At 39.8% G+C, this 20,157-nt stretch overlaps 1 protein-coding gene across 1 annotated transcript in view; it reads left to right on the top strand.

Annotated features, from left to right (window-relative positions):
- The first annotated feature begins 3,978 nt into the window (after positions 1 to 3,978).
- The window catches only part of CHST9 (carbohydrate sulfotransferase 9), a 226,528-nt gene continuing 210,349 nt past the window's right edge, over positions 3,979 to 20,157 (top strand). The window contains exon 1 of the mRNA XM_045065478.1: positions 3,979 to 4,206. The gene's annotated coding sequence lies outside the window, so the exon portion shown is untranslated. The remainder of the gene's footprint in view (positions 4,207 to 20,157) is intronic.

The raw sequence follows: 20,157 nt of genomic DNA, 5'->3' as shown, positions 1-20,157 counted from the left end.
ACTTGCTTAATTTAAGAAATGACATACATAGCTTGCCTAGTGACTTTGGTTTTCCTAAAATAACTGCAAGCAGTTCTTATTCAATCAACCAATCAATGCATATTTATTGACCTGCTCTATTTACCAAGACTATTAGGTGCTGACTATTCTAATTTATTTGACCTTGAATCATTGCTTTATTTGGGCAACAGATAAATAATAATAATGGCAACACATCTTGTTTCATTTTTATTTATTTGTAATTATCTTTTAGTTTCTCTATTTGATCAACATCTCTTTATCATATAAAGGTTTTTATTCTTTAGGGATCGGCATTCTTCCTCATTTACTATTTATCCCGTGCTTTTTCCATATATTTTTCCATGTGTATTCCTTTTTATATATATATTTTTTTCTGAACACTTAATTTGTGCTTTACTTATATATATCTGATCCTTGATATTTCATTTAATTTTTAAGAAAATAATCTCTTCTTTTAAAAAATGTTAAAAATAGAGCTCCCAGAGCCAAATCCCTGTTCTTTCTCAATCCATTACATAATAATTTTAATCTCCCTCAAACTGCAAAATTTACTATGTGTAGCACGAGCAAAATCATTATACATCCAGACACCTCAACTATAAAATTTTAACGCTTTGTCCTTTGCCCTATTTATTCCTGATATGAAAAGAGGATGCTTTCCTCTTAAATTTCAGAGAGGAAGTTCGACTTTGTAAGATACCCGTATCCTGCATCCTGTAACAACTTCAGATAATCAGTACTACATTTCTCTAGCAGGTTCTCATTTTTGTTTTGAATTTCTTCTAATGAAAAAAAAAGCCTACACCAGTCTCTTATTTTCTGATTAGAATTTGCTTTGGATGTCACTATGCAGACAAACTGATATGTGAAGCTGAATAATCATCTGAATAGGCTGATCAAAATAAGTGATCATGGCCAGACAGGGCAGAGGTTTTGAGGGTAGAAGGGTCTTTAAGGCTTGTCTAGTTCAATGACCTCAAGCCCTACAGAGGTTAAAACAGAGCCCACGGAGAAGAGACTTACCCATCTTCTTAGATCTCAATCCAGTTCTCCAACACTCTTCTTCACCTCACTGGCTTAAGCTTTTAGAAACAGTTTTTCTTTTTCCCTAAATTTTATTTATTTTTACTTTTCTCCCAGAAAAGCCTGGGCCAAGTGTCTTCTATCAACTACTACTTGGTTCTGCTATTCTCCCCTCCCAGCTTAGTGGGAAAGCTTGTGTTCCCTTGCTGTGAATCAACATAAATCATGTTCTTTCATTATTTTTCTTATTTTACTCCTGCTGTACAGAATAAGAGCAAGAGAAGTTCCTATAGCTACTGGACTATCCTCTATTGACTTATGTAAAAGTATTTCTTTCCAAGTAAACATATCTCTGCTTTCCTTCAGCAAAACAGTTGGAGACAAAAAATAAGATGGTTTAGATGTATTTGCGACCCCCACATGACCTTGTACGTTGTGCTTAATGCATTTCTGATGAATTATTATTTTGGCCGTTCATTAAGGCAAGCCATTGTTGAGAAGTATGTGGTTAAAGAAAAGCACAAACTTAAAAATACCAAGAGCTATCCCATAACAGTGCCATATTCACACCTTAAAGTCGCTTTTTTTGTACATACAGATACCAGGAAAATATCCTTCCTTACTCTTTTCTTATCCCTCTACCCCTATTTTCTTTACTCACACCTTTCACAAAATATGAGAAGCTTGCTGTGCTCATTCTTCATACTATTATTTACATTTTTAAAGTCAAGGTTGACTGCATTTCTTATGCTTAGCCCAATAATATCTGCCCTGTGATAGTGAAGCCCTCTTTCCACAAAAGCACTCATGATTTGAGGCAGGAAGTCCTTTTATGACTATAATTGCTACTAACCTACACATTAAAGGATCAATGATCCAGAAGCTTCATATTTGCCTGGAAACAGTCAATAGTTAAACATTTTAAGGAAATCACAGAACTAAACAAAATTAATAGACTAGAGAATTTAGAAACATGCTGTGAACCAATGTTTCAGAAATAATTCACTACACAAAAATTAAATTAGTTTAACTACAAAAAAATTTTTTTTTTAAAAGCAGTATTCTCATTTAACCATATAACTCCCAACCAAAGGCCATGAGATGTGTCTTACAGTGATGCTTGTTATACACTTTTCAGGTGATTCTTTGAAACTTTACTCATCAAACTTGGATATTAAAAAAAAAAAAACCCTCAATTTTCTTAGTCATTAAAAATATTTGTAACTGCTTTGGACACAGAATTAGGAGTAGAAGACAGTTCATACTTCTCATCATACTTTGATTTGGTATGATGGTAAGATGAATGAAATAGAGGCTAACCCAACAGTAGTCTGGCAATGCCTAGCAGCACGTCAATCAAGCAAACTCAATCAGAGGTTGACCTGATCCTGCCCAGTTTCCCCACTGGCTACAAAAACTTTAATAATGTAGAAATAATGGAGTTATAATGATATTCTTGCTCAAAGTCCTTTTGCAAAAGAGAGGGCGCAGGTCACCAAAGTTGTATAACTTCCAGCATCCAAGATGCAGAGTCCACTGCTCTAATAATGGTCACAACTCCAAGATTTCCTAGAACACCAAATGACACCCTTAGGACCAAACTGAAAGCGACTAAGTTAAATTGGTTAATTCACTCAACAACCACTCACCAATTGCCTACCAGCCAAATACAGCTCAGGGACACCACCTAGTTTCTTTAGAAGTCCACCTGCAAAGAAAGAGGTTCATTCTAGTGGTGAATAAGGACCTTCATTGCATGGAGGACAGATATTGTCTGAGCTCAATATTAATAACAAACCAGCAGACATATACATTAAAAATAAAACTCTTATTTGAGAAGAATCAGGCTCTGTTTCAAAGAGTATTCTTTCAAAGAGAGTATTCACAGTATTTCCTCAATTAACCAAATTCCCTACCCGCCCTTCCTCCCCGGACCTTCTCCCCTCCATAAGTTATCTCTAAGCCCCATCGGTAAGAATGAGACCTGAGTACTCAGTGCAGAAACTGGGTAAGAGCTCAGTTTGAAAAAAATATACATTCTAATGTAGCCGTGGGGTAGGCTTAGCCACTTATTACTTTTAAAACGTTTTTCTTTAGTTCGTAAAAACTGCCTAAACCACTGCCTGGTCAAGGGTTTTGTCCATTTTATTTGCTCTAGTTCTGTCAAATTGTTGCTAGCACAACTTTTGTACTTAAAATTTACGTCTTTTAAAGATTTAATCTTTTTAAAATCTCAGTGCATGGTTCGTTTCCTTTAATGATAAAAGAAAATTCATCCTAATCTTGGTCTTTGCAAAGCCCTTTGCGAACTGCCAACTTCAGCTTGTTCACCGTTGAAATGCGTGGCCTGAGAGATCTCAGAGGACTGGAATATTGGGAATGGTCACTCTGATCTTTTTTTAAGGACGCCCTGCCTTACACAGACCTTCTAAGGAACCCACCCTGGATACACACTCCTGTACTGTACCTACTAACCCACCATCATCTGAGTGTGTGTGTGTGTGTGTGTGTGTGTGTGTGGTATCTGTGAAGCAAAAAAAATTCTAAGGCTTTGGAGTCCGTGTTTGCCATAACCTACTAACCTATTGATGTGTGCTTCGGGTGTTTCTAGAACAACACCTGGGAAAGGAATCTGGGACGGGGCGGAGGTGAGGAGGGGAAAGGGAATCCGGAAAGGGCGAGGATAATTACTTCCTAAATCCGGACTGGGTGGCACTCGAGCCTCCGCAGCGCCGGGGCCGGGAGACAGGGCAGAGGGGCCGGCGGGGGACAAGCCAGAAAGTCGGGGGACGGGAGGACGGCGGCGGCGGAGCAGCGGGCGGCGGGGCGAGCAGCGGGCGGCGGGGCGGGCGGCGCGCGGCCGGGGAGATAAAAGCGGGAGGCGGAGCCGCCGGGGCGGGCGGGGGCGCGGCGGCCGCGGCGGGAACCGAGCGCGAGCGGGAGCGGGCTCGAGCCGAGGCGGCGCCGCAGCCAGCCGGGCGGACGGGCGAGGGCGAGCGCCGGGCTCCGCGCTGCCCCTGCTCCCGGCGCGCCGCGCCCGCCCTTGCGCCCCCGACGGCCCGCGGCGGGGAGGAGTCCACCGAGTTTGCCCCGGAGCGCGGGGAAGTTTCCCGCGAAGCTCCGCTCCCGGAAAAGGGGGACCAGCCGGCGGCCGCTCGCGAGGTGAGCGCACCGGCGTGGGGCCAGGGGTGCGGGGAGCGCGGAGCAGCCGCGGTCGAGGGGTCTGCAGGGGCGGGGGAGTGCGTCCTCACCTTTTCAGGTACTTCGCCTCTGTCGAATGGGGGAGGCATCTTTCTTTTCCTTTTGACCCCGTCTTTCCCTCCGTTCTCCCCCCGCCCCATATTTGAACCCACTTCCGTTCACTTTCTTGGACCGGCTCGGAGGGGCGGCGTGTCGGGGAGGTGGAGGGGACGGGCCGCGGGAGGGGCGCGCGGGAGGAGGACGCGCGGCGGAACTTCGCTACCTGCGCTGGGTTCCCGGGCCCGGCGGGGCGCCCGGGAGTCCCGGGATTCCGGTGCGAGTCCGCACTTGGCGCAAGCGGGGCTTGGAAGGAGGGCACCCCAGGGCACAGTATTGAGTTTCCGATGCCGGTTGATCCGGTCCTCCGGCCTGTTTGGCAGAAAGAGGAGCATCTCTGCAGCGGTGCGCATCGGGACCTTGCGGAAGCTTCGGCGAGGGCTGAGGACAAGGTGGGAGGGAAGTTAGGGGCCTCGGAGCCGGGACGGACCAGGCCCCAGCAGAGGGGTTGGGAGGCGTGATGCGGGGGGGGGAAGACTGGAGTGGGTTGGGGAGAGTAGGGACGGCGTGATTGTTTGGTCGCTGCTGCGGTTACTTTCGCACGGTTCCCCGCTCCCCCTTCTGCCCCGCTTGAACAGCCTGTCAGCGTATTTCTGTTAGAGGGCTCCAAGGTGTTCTCTTTGATGCCTGTCAGGAGTTATTTCCAACTAAGTTCACAGGTGCGAAGCCTCAGCCGCTGCTCCCCGCGGTCCACCCCCAACTTCCCTCCCACAGGCAAACTGTTCCTGAATCGTTCCCAGGGTTTTGAAAGGGATGGCAAGTAAATAATAGAGTTCGTGTTTGCGTGACTTTCCCCCCATTGTGTTATCAGAACCAAATCAAAACACTGGGGATGTTTAATAAGACTCCCCTGCAGCAGTTTTTATAGTAATTAAGAATATTATTTACAGTGTTTATTTTTCAGCGCTTTAACTCCAAACACTGCATCAGTCTCTCTATATACAGCTCTGTCTGGACTGTCACTGTGTCACTGGGTTTAAAGGACACTGGCCTCTTTTGCACTCACGTATACACACCAAAATAGAGGGTGACAATATTCAATATTTATCTGTCTTCTTGATTCAGTGGTCTGGCACCTGCCGATTCCAGTACACAATTATAACACCATATGCCTGTCTACCAAATTGAGGATAAGGAGAATGTTATTGTTTTTCATGTGCAGGACTACCCTGGACTACCAGATTTTATTATTGCTTAAGGGATTTTTAACAGCTTCAGTCAAAGTGAATGAAATATACAGAACAAAATTACAGTTCTACCCCGTGCATTCAAAAGGAATACAATTCCTGGACACTCATAGTTGACTAGTTATCAAGGAAAAATTAAAATCCTTTCATCACACAGAAAACATTTTGATTGAATATGGTCAGTAAGAAATAGCACACACTGAATATTCTGAGAAAGCAAGAAGAATTTTCCTTGTGCCTCATTTGAGTTTTATCTCCTTTATTACAGTAGCATCCTCTAGAAAATGAGCACCTTGCAGATAGATGTTGGTACGTACTGACTAAATACCATATTTTTTAATACAGAGGCTTGGTGACAGTCCAAAACCATAAATGTTTTAAATCATTACCAACCATCTGTTCTCTCCCTCTCACTTAAAAGCGCAATCTTTTATTTTCACAGGTATCAAAACATACATCCTCATTTCCTACATTTCCATGAATTTTATCCCCAAACTGCAGTGATATCTGATGTTGACCTGAGTTTGGCAACTGTTGTGTTAAGCTCCTCTCCTTTTATTTTCAGTGAAAGAAGAAATCAAGAAAGTTTGAAAGCCTTTGGCCAAGGCTGGTGTATATACTCCAGTGAAATCTAATTGCTCTTTTTTTTTTTTTTCCCTTCACCTTTTTGTTACCAAACAGAAGCTGAGAATTTGTACAGCTTCAGGCTCCTCCTGATGACATTCTTTCTCTTTCTTCTTGGCCACAAGGGTAGCATTTGGTGCTCTGAAGCAGTGCATTAAACAGCCTCGTGACTCCAGAAAATTAGCGTGGTTCCAGAAGGATATGGCCTCCTCCCAGGAAGAATTTACAAAATGGGAAGCTAACTTAATATTCCAAACCCCAGATGAAGTAGATTGAAGACATACCGCTTGTTTCCCACAGATGTTGGCTGTTGATGTTGCAAAGGATATGAGTAACATGTCTAGCTAGTATTCTTTATATTTGTGTTTGGGAACTTGGAGGAGTTTGTATGTAATCAGTGGATAGATTCACACCCTTCATTTTGTTTATGTCACCATTAGAGCAGTATTTGGGGTTTTGAGGTCCCCTCCCCTTCCCCAATCCCAGAAAACATTCACATTTAGGGATATTTGCTGTAGCTACAACTGGAATGTTAGGACATTTTTCTCACTCAAAATTAAGTTGCATAATAATATATTGTTCCTTCAGTGCAACCAGAACACTGGGAAATCCTTTGTACCCCAGTCTAGGTATAATGTTCCAAAACACTTCCATGTTTTTAAGGAAAACGATATTGGCAATCTTGCCCACACTTTGCAAATAATATGTATGTACTGGCAGAATATCAAGAACCAAAGAAAGGTGAGGTTTCTGCCTTCTGACCTGGTACACTGTTCTGTACTGCTTTTGCTTTGAAAGCCTAAGATCCTCCCTACTAACTACCAGGATAGGGCTGGAGGGAATGAGCCCAAACTATACACAATTTTGAAAGTTAGGTTGCCTTGAAAAAAAAGGCCTAATTTAAACCTTTGGAAATACATAAGGATGTGTTAGATCTTATTTTTCTGTATACTAAAAATGAATTATTGAGGGGAAACAGTTTCACTATGTATAGTAAGCACTCTGAATTATTCATGTTAATGAGAAGAATAGAGGCAAAGATAATCCAAAATCATGGTTATTTAAAAAGTCATTTGTTTTTGTCCCTGGAATGTATTACATGTTTGGTTTAAAAAAGATTTTCATTGTTATTGTGGGCAAGTTGCCTTTCTAATTATTTTGTTTTGTTTAGGTTAATTTTTAAATGAGCTTATAGACCTCAGACACCAAAACCAATTTATAGGAAGGTGATACAGATGGGCAGCCTGCCCAGAAAGGAGCTGGGTGATAGAAATTAGCAAAGCTGGTATGGGAACTTTGCAGTGGAATATATATCATTCACAGAAACATAATCAAGACTCGACTGTATACCTACTCAATGAATTCGTTTTAAGAACTAGACATGTGGGGCGCCTGGGTGGCTCAGTGGGTTAAAGCCTCTGCCTTCAGCTCAGGTCATGATCCCAGGGTCCTGGGATCGAGCCCCGCATCAGGCTCTCTGCTTAGTGGGGAGCCTGCTTCCTCCTCTCTCTCTGCCTGCCTCTCTGCCTACTTGTGATCTGTCTGTCAAATAAATAAATAAAATCTTTAAAAAAAAAAAAAAAAAAAAAGAACTAGACATGTTCCTGGAAAAAATAAAAGTCCTACAAGCAAAATCTGAGAAATTCAATCCCACTTCACATGTAAGAGAGGTGATGAATATATTTTTTTTAAATGATAGTGGACTACTCCTGAACACCGAACAGGAATATTCTGATTGATAAATCTTATACTAAGAATCTGTAAGCATGAGATTTTTCTAAAGCATACATATGTGTGTGTGTTAAGGTGATAATCCTCAGCCTTCCCCAGGTACTTTCTAAAGAAGAGACAGCAAGACGCCACCAAATAAGGGGTTTGGTCCATTTGATCTCTGTCCCTAAGCTCCAAATCGAAGTACATTTCACTGAAGAGAAGCTGTCAAGTGTGTATTGTTACCGTGGACCTGGTTAGAGAAAATAGTTGAAATTCAACAAGACTGGCAGTTTAACAGATTTCTGTTGTGTTTTTCAAAAGCTCTAGGGCAAAATTGGTTGTGGGTGAAATAGTTATTTGAACAAGAAGTTGATTCGCACCGTAGCGCTGGTCGTTCAACACCTCGTTTCTAGTCACCGTTCAGTTGTCTATAGATCTTGTTGAATTGTTTGTTAGTTCTGTGGACTCCTGGGAAACCTGTAGGAAGGTTAGAGCTTATAAAAATATATGATTGGGAAAGCAGATAAGATCACTCATATTTCAAGAATTCAAAGCAAAGAGGTGCCTGGGTGGCTCAGTTGGTTAAGCAACTGCCTTCAATTCAGATCACGATCCTGGACTCCCAGGATTGAGTCCCACATCAGGCTCCCTGCTCGGCAGGGAGTCTGCTTCTCCTCCTGACCTCTCTCCTCCCATGCTCTCTCGCTCTCAAATAAATAAAACCTTTTTTAAAAAGAACTCAAAGCAAAAAGTAAAACTACAACTTTTTCAGCAGTGAGCAGAACTGTGATAAGTAGACGTTCCCTTCAGAGCGGTCACTATGTCCTCATCATAAATGTGCCCCGTACTGCAAGTGGAGGGGTACTTCTTTCTTGAAGAAACTTCTTTAAAAAAATTTTTTTATAGGGCATGGCATTTTTTTTTTTTTTAAAGATTTGGGCTTTAGACTATTTTAAAAGAAATATTGTGGTTGGAAGTATGCTTGAGACCTACAGGATATATTTTATACACATTTGTTAAAGAAATCAGTTTCTTCTGATCAGTGCCTAAGTCTTAGAATCAAAATTATGCATCTTGTTATAGAGATGGAAAGGACCTTTAAAGTAATTTATTCCAATGCCCTCATTTTACCGTTAAGGAAATGGGGACCCACAGTGATCCCTGTGAACAGCTAAAGGTCACACTGGTAGTTAGTGGCAGAGCAGAAACCTGATCTCCTGACTCATTCAGCTCCCGGTGTGCTAAGTTGGGTGCTTAGGCAAGGGAGTTAACTCTTTCTGGCCATCAAGGCCTCAGCTCCACATGCTAGCCACCAAACGGAATGGTACAGAGGTAGATGCAGAATGCTCGTGATTTTTCTGTCTTCTGTCATCCACTGAGTGGTCCCCATGGACCAAACAGTGATTCTCAACCCTTTTAGTCTCTTTTTTTTTTTTTTAACAGCAAATATTTTGTGTTTACCCCTTCATATCCTAAAATGCAATTCATCAATAATCTAGTTACCGATTATATCTGTAATGAAAAGGAGCAGTAAAATAAAAGTTAATTTGTAGTTCACAACTGTACTAATGTCTGGGGATGATGTCACGGGAGCACATACTAAAAAAACAGAAGCTTGCATGAATAGATAATGAATAAAGGTGGAGTTAAGACAAAAAGATCAGAAGACATTCTATACAAGAAGTACAGGAAAATGAAAGAACAGGATAGACTAAAAGTACGTTAGGATAATTACAAGCCAGATTTATTTGTATGTGATAAAGAAGAATATAATGGGAATCGTTCCAGGGAAAATATGCCAAGTCAAATTATAGATTGTCAGAGTGGAGAAAACGTGGAAGTGTGATATTTTGCAAATGAGGGAGTAAATACTATTAATATACTTCCACCAAAATTCCAAACCTATTTTATGGAACATTTTCATTCTGTTACTAGTGTGAACTCTATTTCAAGGGATTCTGGAGGTTACCCACCATATCGTCAATAATAGCAGATAAAATACTTCTAAAATGAAAATTATTGATTTGGTGCTGATATTGCCTCTACTATTATAATCTATCAATTCTACAGTTAGGAGATAGACTGCATGGAATGACTAAATTATTCACCTCGACAACCTTAATTGTCAGTCTCGGGGCTTTTGGTGGAAATTCTTATAAAATGCTTAATTGCAATTATCTACGAGATTCCATAGTTTGATATCTACTGTAAGTTTAGTTCATCAAGACACTGCATGTTGTGGGGGGTATTTGGGGAACAGAGTGTAGCCAAGCCCTCTCAAAATATTCTCCAAGGGCGGTGTGACCTTGAGGGGAGCCCTAGGACTAGATAAATAAGATTGTTATTTTTTTAAAGTAGGACTGTCCTGCTTGTCCACCAGTCTCCTGCCTTCAGCGGACTAGGATTACAGACTCTCTGACCGTCAAACTCAACCTCATGTTCTGGTCTTTTTCTGTCACAAGACCCTTTAAAAAAGTTTCCTTCTTCTGGTCCTCATTTCTCCTAGAAATCCCTCTTTACTGGGTGACTGTGAGTGTCTACAAACTAATATGCAAGCTGGCTAGTATCTTAGTTCTCCCAGGCCTTAACCTTGTTTAGATGCATGTCTCCAAAAGGCACTAAAGCCTTTCATAGAGACAGAGACAATACACACACTCACACATATGTATGTGTGTATATGCATGTATGTGTGTGTATGCGTGTGTTACATGTACACACGTGGTTTCAGGCAGTGAAAAAGTGGGAAAGAAGGTATTGTTTGAGATGGTATTTTGAGTGCCCTTGAGACATGTTTATGCAAACAAAGAACTGCACTGGTTCAATATTCGCTGTTGTACCATAAAATAGTGCTGTGAAGTATGCTCACAGAAGAGGCCAAGAGGTGTTACCCATCCAATAAACTGTTGTATTAGATTTTTTTTTTTAAAGATTTTATTTATTTATTTGTCAGAGATAGAGCACGAGTGAAAGCGAGCACAGGCAGACAGAGTGGAAGGCAGAGTCAGAGGGAGAAGCAGGCTCCCCGTGGAGCAAGGAGCCCGATGTGGGACTCGATCCCAGGACGCTGGGATCATGACCTGAGCCGAAGGCAGCTGCTTAACCAACTGAGCCACCCAGGCGTCCCGATTTTTTTTTTTTTTTTTTTTTATTGCTTAAAATAAATGCATCCTGTGCTAACATATAGGAGTTGGGCTGGGAGGGAAGGTATAGACAACTGTGGTGTCTTTCTTAGTGGTCTGGGTACTGTTGACACCCTAGAAGCTCTCCAACATCTCTTCTCTTTGCAAAATACGGAGTATTTGCAGAGAGATTAGAGGGTTTGAAGACCACCTGTACGTGCAACATAAAGGAGAACGTGGGACCCTAGCAACAAGGAGGGGATTGAGAGGGAAACTCAAAGATTTTCACTTCTTACATTTGGACTGGCAGACCATCATGTAAGACTGGCTCTTGAAAATTAAGAGTTATGTGAGATATCATTTCAGTATTAGCGACGGCAAGTATCTTAAACTTATTAAATTGTAAGTAAAATTTGTTTTTTTTTTTCTTAGATTATTTTCCACTCCAGGTCCATTTTAGATGTCTTTTGTAACATTGTATATCTTAGTCTTTTTAAAGAAGGAGACTTTTTCATGTAAATTCTTAACAGTTACGATAAGAGTCACGGGGTGTGTGTGTGTGTGTGTGTGTGTGTGTGTGTGAGTGACTGTGTATGACACAGTGAGAATAACCAGTTATTTTGACATAACCACAAGGTTCTATATGTAGGAGGGCATGGTTTACCCAATCATGAGAGATAGCTTTTCCTACAAAGGGGATGCAGCCGTTGTACAGAGCACAATTTGATTTATGATTGTTTTGGTATATATTGTTCATTCTTACTGGAAGCTTCCTGGGCAATTGAATGACCTGATGCTCAACCTCAGATTGACCTCTAACTTTATTTGGTCTTCTTTTGTTACAATTTCTAATAAGAGTGTAGTGGTGCAGTGGGAATTGAGAGAAGATGAAATTGAGGGTGGTGATTGTGGAGGTGATAAGGAAAATAAGGAGTTTCTTTCATTTGAGAGCACAAAGATCTGTGCAGGCAGTGAAATTTTATTGGAAATATGCCTTTTCTTGTTTGGCTTTTTCCTCTTGTATGGAAAAAGGCAAAGATTGTGAAAGCAAAGCCCTGCTCCCTCTCTGTGCTGTTAACTCCACCATACAACAGAAAACCCCCTCTTCTTTTTGCCAAATAAACAGATATTACTTCTTCCATTTACTAGCCTCATTGTGCCCCTTTTTGCTTCAATGCTAACCTTAACTGAAATCTAACATGCTAAAGAATGTAGTTAAGAAAAGGAAAAATATACCCTCTCCGTGTAGTGAAAGAAATTTCAGAAGGCTCTAGAAATAGGTGAAAATGGGAAAACCAAAGAAAACAATTTCTTCAATTCAAATAAAAAATGCAATATTTGCTTTTCCATTAGTTTCAGAAGCAAGAAGCTCAAGGCTCACTTAGTTTTGTAGTCATTTTTACTGTTTTCTTTTTTATCACAGTTAGAGCTGTGACTTATTGTTACAGCTTACTTGAAGCAAATACAGTCTGTGAAGATTTGCAAAAATGATGGCATTGATTACTTTAAAAAAAGAAGTGCCCAAATTGAAAGGCAGGCATGATTTTTTTAGAAACATATCTCTAAATAAATTTGATTTTTCCACAGCCTTCTTTGAACAGATTAGAGTGAGAGTAATTTATTCCCCCCACCAAAATCAGTTTTCCCAATATCTTAAAAAATGCTTATGTATGAGGGACATTATTGGACTAAAAGCAGTGACCATTAACATTATTTAACTTTCTAATATTTGCACTCTAATTTTCAATTAGGAACTTTTACCATTAGAGAATGAGACTCCATTACTGTGACAGGGTTGGCAATCAGCTGGATACACTGGGATGGTCCTACTGGTTATTTGTGGCCAGAACCCAAGTTGTACTGATAGTTAAGTATTTCGGGTATTAATCCTGTATTTACATTATCACTTTTGTGACTTGCTAAAAAAAAAAAATCTAGCAAAGTCAGATTTTCAGATTTTGCAGTTCAGGGAATTATAACAGCGCTTTGGATGGAAATGGATTTGCAAATTCCTGAGCTTCCAAGTAGGAGAGATTGTTTATCTAGTACCTTGGAACTTGGTTCACCTTGAATTTTCCCAACATACCTACACTGAATACTATCCAACTAGAATTCTTTGAAATTATTAGCATGTATTTTATGCAGAGCACATATATAAAACATATTTACAGCTCAAGAAGTCCCTCTAAGTTCCCCACTTATAGAACTAGCTAAGTGTTGGGCATTTATTCTTCTCTTCTTAAATATCAAATGAAACAGGTTCAAACTTGCAATCCCTGCCCATCTCATCCCAACCTCCAGTACTCCCCAGCTCTGCATCTGGATTTTTTCCTTGACATTTCATCTCCTCCACTCCATAACAGAACCTTCATCGAGTCGTTGATTGGGTCAAGTGTGTTATAAATCAGACACCTGAAACTAATGTAATGCTGTATGTCAATTACACTTCAATAATACATTTTTTTTAAGTGTATTACAAATCTATCTTCGGCCATCACTCAAGTCTAAGCTTTGACATGCTGCTGTGTAGAAAACCTCAGGGGCTCCATCACTGGTCTCCTGGCGTCAGATATAGTTTTCCTTCTATTCCATGCACCAGGGCAAATGTAATTATTATCATCAAATCTGAAAGAACTGGTCTCTTGATACTGCTAGCAAATATTATCATTGCTTTAACCACACACACCACTTCCATGGGTTACCATTGCTTGGTAGAGCCCAAAGCTGTACATCTGATTTTCTGCAACTCAGCAATGTTAGTCTCCTCCTGTCTCATCTCTTGGATATTCCCACTCTTACCCTCCTGCTTCAGCTGGCTGACTTTCTTTTAGTAGCTCTGACTCACCATGCTCTTGCCATCCCCACATGCATGAATACACATACCCAAACATTGCCTAATTACTTCCTAGTTAGCTCCTCCAATACTAACCCAAATCCCATTTCCTCAAACGAGCCATTTCTTCCCCGTAGACTGAGCCAGATATCCTTGTAATATATACAGACGTGTATTTGTATGTATAAATGTATCCATATTTATGCATCCGTATCCCTCATCCCAGATAGTTGCACATTCACATTTATTTGGGTAATTATTTAATCAACCGCTAAGGTAGAGATCTCTTTAGTTTTGATGGCCTTTATTTTTCTAGAAAATATTGCAGTGCCTGCTCATAGTGGGAGTGTAATAAGTATTTACTAAATAAATGTTGACTCATCATCACTCTCTTTAACCCCGCATGTGTACACACAAACATCCATCACACCCACTCTCATATTCCAGTGAAAACACATAAATAAAACCTTGCAAGCTTTGAAACCCCACTTTTCTTTCTTTGTCATCTCCCCAAATATCACACTCCTCTTTCTTCAGTTTCTGTCCCTATCAGTGATTCATTCAGAGGTGACATGCTCAGTGATACATCTGCTTAGAAAGTACAGCTGGTCTATTGAATTTCTTACCCTCCCCCCACCAAAAAGCTCAAGTGTTCCTTTATATTATATTCTCTGACATATGAAATCTCTGGATAATTACAGGAATTTTAAAAGGCTTCACTTTATGAGAGTTTTATGGTGTGCCATTTGTGCATATTTTCACATTAGACAGTGATCTAAGATTGTATCGTGTTGGAAGAAAGAAAAAATCTTTTTGAGGTTACCTGACCATATGGTCCTGTGTGTACATCCATGAGATGAAGGAGAACAAAAATTAAAATAAGAATAAATATATGAAAATGAGAGAGCAAGATAAAAGCTGAGGTTGTAAGCTAAAAGTTCATATTTTTAAGCATTGCACAGAGGCTTCAAACTATGGCTAAAATAGTTAAGGAAGAGAACTTCCATACTTACTTGGCGCTTACTGCATTTAGATGCTGTTTTAATATTTGTGCCTAAGTTCCAGTTGCTGTATTAAAATTGAGTTGAGTAAGTCTCCTTTTTATTTAAAGCCTTCTTGCTTTGACTTGTTAAGGGGAGAATCTGTTAAGCCTCGAGCCCTTTGTGCCAGAAAATAAGGAATTGCTCCAAATTGATGGAGACACATTGGAAGGACGTTAAGAGCCAGTTTTAAAGGACTCATGCTTCAAGGCCCAATTTGGGACCATTTGAACATAAAAAGTAATAATGTATGTAATGGATTAGAGCACACTGAATATGAAAAGAATCATGAATGTATAGTGTGTGTGTAGTGTACAGATGGTGGTGGGTAGAAGGAAAAGCTCTGTTTTGCTGGAAAATACATTTAAAAAATGATGGAATTATAAAGTCACCTTTTTGCAACACTGTTACAAGAGTAATCAAAGAATAATCCAGCCCTGGGTGAATGGTTTTTGGGGACACGATATCCATGCTATCTCTAAATGGCATTTCACAGATTGCTTATTAACTACGAAGTGGGGAAGATACATTTCCAGGAAGAAATCTGGCAGACACCAGCTTAACCAAGTAATCACACTTGACATCACCACGGGAGTGACAAATTGACGTCATGTACCTCTTGACATGATACACACATGAAATAGGATACGTAATCCCCTTTGAAGGTTATAATGCCAAAAATGTTTCACCTACATCTAATTAAAAGGCACCAATCTGACAACTCCAAATTGGTGGACATTCTTTAATATAACCAACCTGGACACTTCAAAAATGTCAGGGTCTCACACCCACACACGCACGCACACACACACACAAGCTAGAAGATTGTTCAGGATCAAAGGAGACTGGGAGAGATGACAAGTAACTGCAAGACATCCTTCTTGATTAGACTGTGAATGGCGGGAAGCTATGTATCCACGATACATTTCCTAGGTGTGATAATCATATTGGAGCTGTGTAGGAGAATGTCTTTTAGGGGGGAAGGATATACTTGAAATTATCTACAGGTGAAATCTCATGATCCCTGCAGCTTCCTTTGAAGTGCTTGAGCAAAGTTACTGTTTTAAAAGTGCTGGAAAGGGAGAGGACCAAATGTGGCCAATGTTAACAATTGTTTAATTTGGGTAAAGAGTGGAGAGCAGACATGATAGGACTGCTCCTTGTCTGCAGGTTAGATCTTTCTCAAAATAAAAATTGGGTAAAAATATGTTGTGATTTTTAAGCCAACCATGCAGCCAATGAGATCATCATCATTATTGTATGGAACTGAGCTAGCATGTTTGAAAGTTGTTCAGGCCATTAAGAATGTGTCCTCTCCAACATATCTAAACATCTTTCAGCATTCCACAATACTCTGTAAGTTATATTTAAACATCTAAGGAGAGAAATCCTTAAAAGATATTTGTAGGCAGTGTAGGAGACAAGGTACCCTATGGTGTTTGCCTGTAAAACCAACCACGTAACAGACACCGCAGCGTGCTGTGTGGAATGGATCCCAGCACAATTTGGGATCCAGTGTGATCCTCAGCTGTGCATTGCCTGGAAGGTGGGCAAGCACCGTTGGTGCTTAGGTATTAGAAGTAGGTCCCTAACACGCAGTACCTTACATCTACAACTATCAAAAAAATAAAGCTTTCTGTTTAATTGGTAAAGTGAGGGTTGATTCTATATGAAGCACAAAGTAAAAGAGGTTCAATTAAAAATACTTATGAAATCTGTAATGAGTTACTCTTCAGAACAAAAAAAAAGGGTTTCGAAATAACCATTTAAAATATTTCTCCCACCATTAAATTATGTGATATAATATTTGTACTCGGGTCCCTGTAAAGATACTCTGCACAGTCCTAAGATAACATTTAGGGTTGTATAGGAGACGTACCTTTCACATAACCAGCTGGTACTTCTTGAAATGTAATAATAATTAAAAAAAAAAAAAAAAACCTTCTAGACCTTCTTGTGTCTTTTTTTTTTTTTAAAGATTTTATTTATTTATTTGACAGACAGAGATCATAAGTAGGCAGAGAGGCAGGCAGAGAGAGAGAGGAGGAAGCAGGCTCCCCGCTGAGCAGAGAGCCCGATGTGGGGCTCGATCCCAGGACCCTGGGATCATGACCTGAGCTGAAGGCAGAGGCTTTAACCCACTGAGCCACCCAGGTGCCCCAACCTTCTTGTGTCTTAAGATACAATAAACCAGGGGTGCCTCGGTGGCTCAGATGGTTAAGCATCTGCCTTTGGCTCAGGTCATGATTCCAGGATCCTGGGATCGGGTCCCACACTGGGCTCCTTGCTCAGTAGGAAGACTGCTTCTCCCTCTGCATCTCTCTTTCTATCATGAATAAATAAATAAAATCTTTTTAAAAATGCAATAAACCAAAGATACAAATATTAAGAGTTTTTTCCTCTTATATTTCATAAGATAGTTTATGAGTCATTATAAATTATAAGAGGAAAAGATTAGAGTTTCTGAAAAATCTGAAAGAACTGGTCTCTTGATACTGCTAGTAAATATTGTCAGGAGGCTAAATGTCACAATAATAGGAACTCCTCAGAAAAAGTAATAATTCATCTTCAGCTCATATTTAGGCAAATATTGATAATCTGCTTGAATTTGGCATTCTTTTAATAAGGAAAAAAATAAATTATTATGGGGAGGGAGTTGGTTCTTTAAAAGTCTTAATTATCTTAAAATAAAGGAAATAAAAGCTTTTGTATGATTGTTCCTCTGTCTCCCTCTCCAAGTGACTTATATAACTTACATTTGTATTAGTCTTAAGACCATGGGTAGCCACACCACTGAAAAGTTTAAGACTTGAGAGAATGGGTGGAACTAAATTTTGTGATCTTATTAAATTGCTAATATATTTTTATTTCATATTTTTAAAAAAGTTCCAAGACCATGAATAGCATAAGTTAAAAGTTGTTAGAATTTACAGTAATAGAGAAAGCGACTTCTATATAGAATTTGGCATTAAAAGAGAATAGCTATACGAACAATTTGTGTAGGTAATTATTAGCTGGAAGCTATTTGTACTCCAAGTTTATTGAATATACACATATGATAATAAGACTTTGCACAAATAGAACCTTTTGGTAATAAATCCATGTAAAAGATTGTGCCTCGGGGAATAATTCTAGGTGTTAGAAGTATATTTGAATTCCCTGCACACAGAATGCAGAACTCTAAACCAACTATGTAACTATTTTTCATTCATAGTACTTAATAGGTCATTTTACCTAAAGTCTCAGAAAAACAAACAGTGGAAAATAATGTCGTTGTTCTATTTGTCCCTATATTCAAAACATTGCACTCATAAAAGAAATAGCAAAAGAGAACTGTGAGACCTTTCCCCAGAAGTGAACTAAAGTATACTCAAAATCATAGTTATCAGAAATAAATAAATACCAAATTATTACCTGAGAAGTCTCCCGGTCAGTGCATGCTGGAATTACTGATTAACTGGATTTTGCTTTTCTGGCAACCTCTCGGTTGCCTAGAGAAAACACATTAGTAGTAAAATAAAATATAGAAGAGGATTCTCTTTATGAACACTGTACACTTGTAACACATCCTCCCCCCCCCACAAGTCAATTTTTGCTGCATGTTAACAAAATAAAAATAAAGTGAAGGATCCTTCCAATTCCCTTTCCTCATTTTAGCTTTTTGTTACATTTTTATTAGTATGTCAAATTTTATATTTTCATATTTAAGTGAAATCAGTGCTCAAAACAGTCCTTTCATTACTGTTTCCCTTTCTGAGTTACTTTGATTTATTCTGTGCTGGGCTATCTTTTATTATCAAGGAATTTATTCTAGACGGGCTCCTGTGCATTTGTTTGTTCTGAATTTTTCCTTGCCTGATAATTATTCCTATCTTCCACTACCATTAGCCTGTCCCCTGGCCTCGAACGTATGTCTCTAGTCCATAAGCCAATTTTTCATTTTTTTTTTCCATTCTTGATGGGGGTCAACAATGTGAAATGACAGGATTTGGTGTAGTGGGGCAGTCTGCAGTCCCAGGGTCTTGTGTAGAGCACGTTGTCTCACCCAGCCTGTTCCATTTGCTCTCAAGTTTAATTCAAACCTCTAATTCTGTGTTATAATGTAATAGTCATGGCTTCCCTAAAATTTTCCCCCACAGTGCCCTCAGCTGGGAGATCACTCTAGAGCCAGTAAAAATAGTAGATGGGTATGGTACTTTCTCCAGTCCTGCAGCCCCCGTCATACAGAGATTCAATAGGGAAACATCCACATTCCCTATAGCTTACTTATGCTGTAAACCTCACTGTCCCAATCTAAGGTTTCATGGACAGTCTTTTGGAACCATGATACTATAGTTAGAAAAATCTATATCCAGCTCAAGGTTTGAGAGTATATGCACCAATTTTCACCGTCTTCTGTGTTTCCTCTCTGGATTGTTTTTTTAAAGATTTTATTTATTTATTTGACAGAGAGAGAGCACACAAGCAGGAGGGAGTGGCAGGCAGAGAGGGAGAGGAAGAAGGAGGCTCCCTACTGAGCAAGGAGCCTGATGCGGGACTTGATCCCAAGACCCTGGGATCATGACCTGAGCCCAAAGGCAGTCATCTAACGAACTGAGCCACCCAGGCATCCCTTGGTAGCCTCCAGGCTTGCCAATTTTGAATAAGGCTGCTTTAAATATCCATGGGTAGGTTTTTATGTGGATGTGAGTTTTCAGTTCCTTTAGGTAAATACTGAGGGGCATGATTACTGGATTTTATGATAACAGTATGTATGTTTAGTTTTCCAAGAAACATCCAAACTGCTTTCTGAAGTAACTACTATTTTGTATTGCCACCAGTAATAAATGAGAATTCCTGGTGCTCCACATCCTCATCAGCTGTTGGTGATGTCATTGTTCTTATTTTGACCTTTCTGATAGGTGTGTGGTCCGATCGGTGGAATCTCAGTTGTCTTAGTTTGCATTTACTTGGTGATATATGATATGGAGCATCTTCTCATATGCTTATTTGCCATTGTGTATCTTCTTTGTGAGGTGTCTGATATATTCTTTGGTATATTTATTAATTGAGTTGTTTACTCCCTTATCATTGAGTTTTAAGAGTTCTTTGTATGTTTTAGGTAATAGTCTTTTATCAGATAGGTATCTGATGTTTACAGAGCAAATTATCTTAACTTCAATGAAGTCAGCTTTTTAATTCCTTCCTTCATGAATCATGCCTTCAGTGTTAGATCTAAAGAGTCAACATCATACCCAAGGTCCACCTAGAGTTTCTCAAGTTATCTTCCAGGAGTTTTATAGTTTTTTGTTCAGCATTAA

The sequence above is a fragment of the Mustela putorius genome, unplaced genomic scaffold (genome assembly GCF_011764305.1).
Source record: "Mustela putorius furo isolate JIRA1106 unplaced genomic scaffold, ASM1176430v1.1 tig00003858_pilon_pilon_pilon, whole genome shotgun sequence".
NCBI lineage: Eukaryota > Metazoa > Chordata > Mammalia > Carnivora > Mustelidae > Mustela > Mustela putorius.
This window is presented reverse-complemented; position numbering and strand designations above follow the sequence as displayed.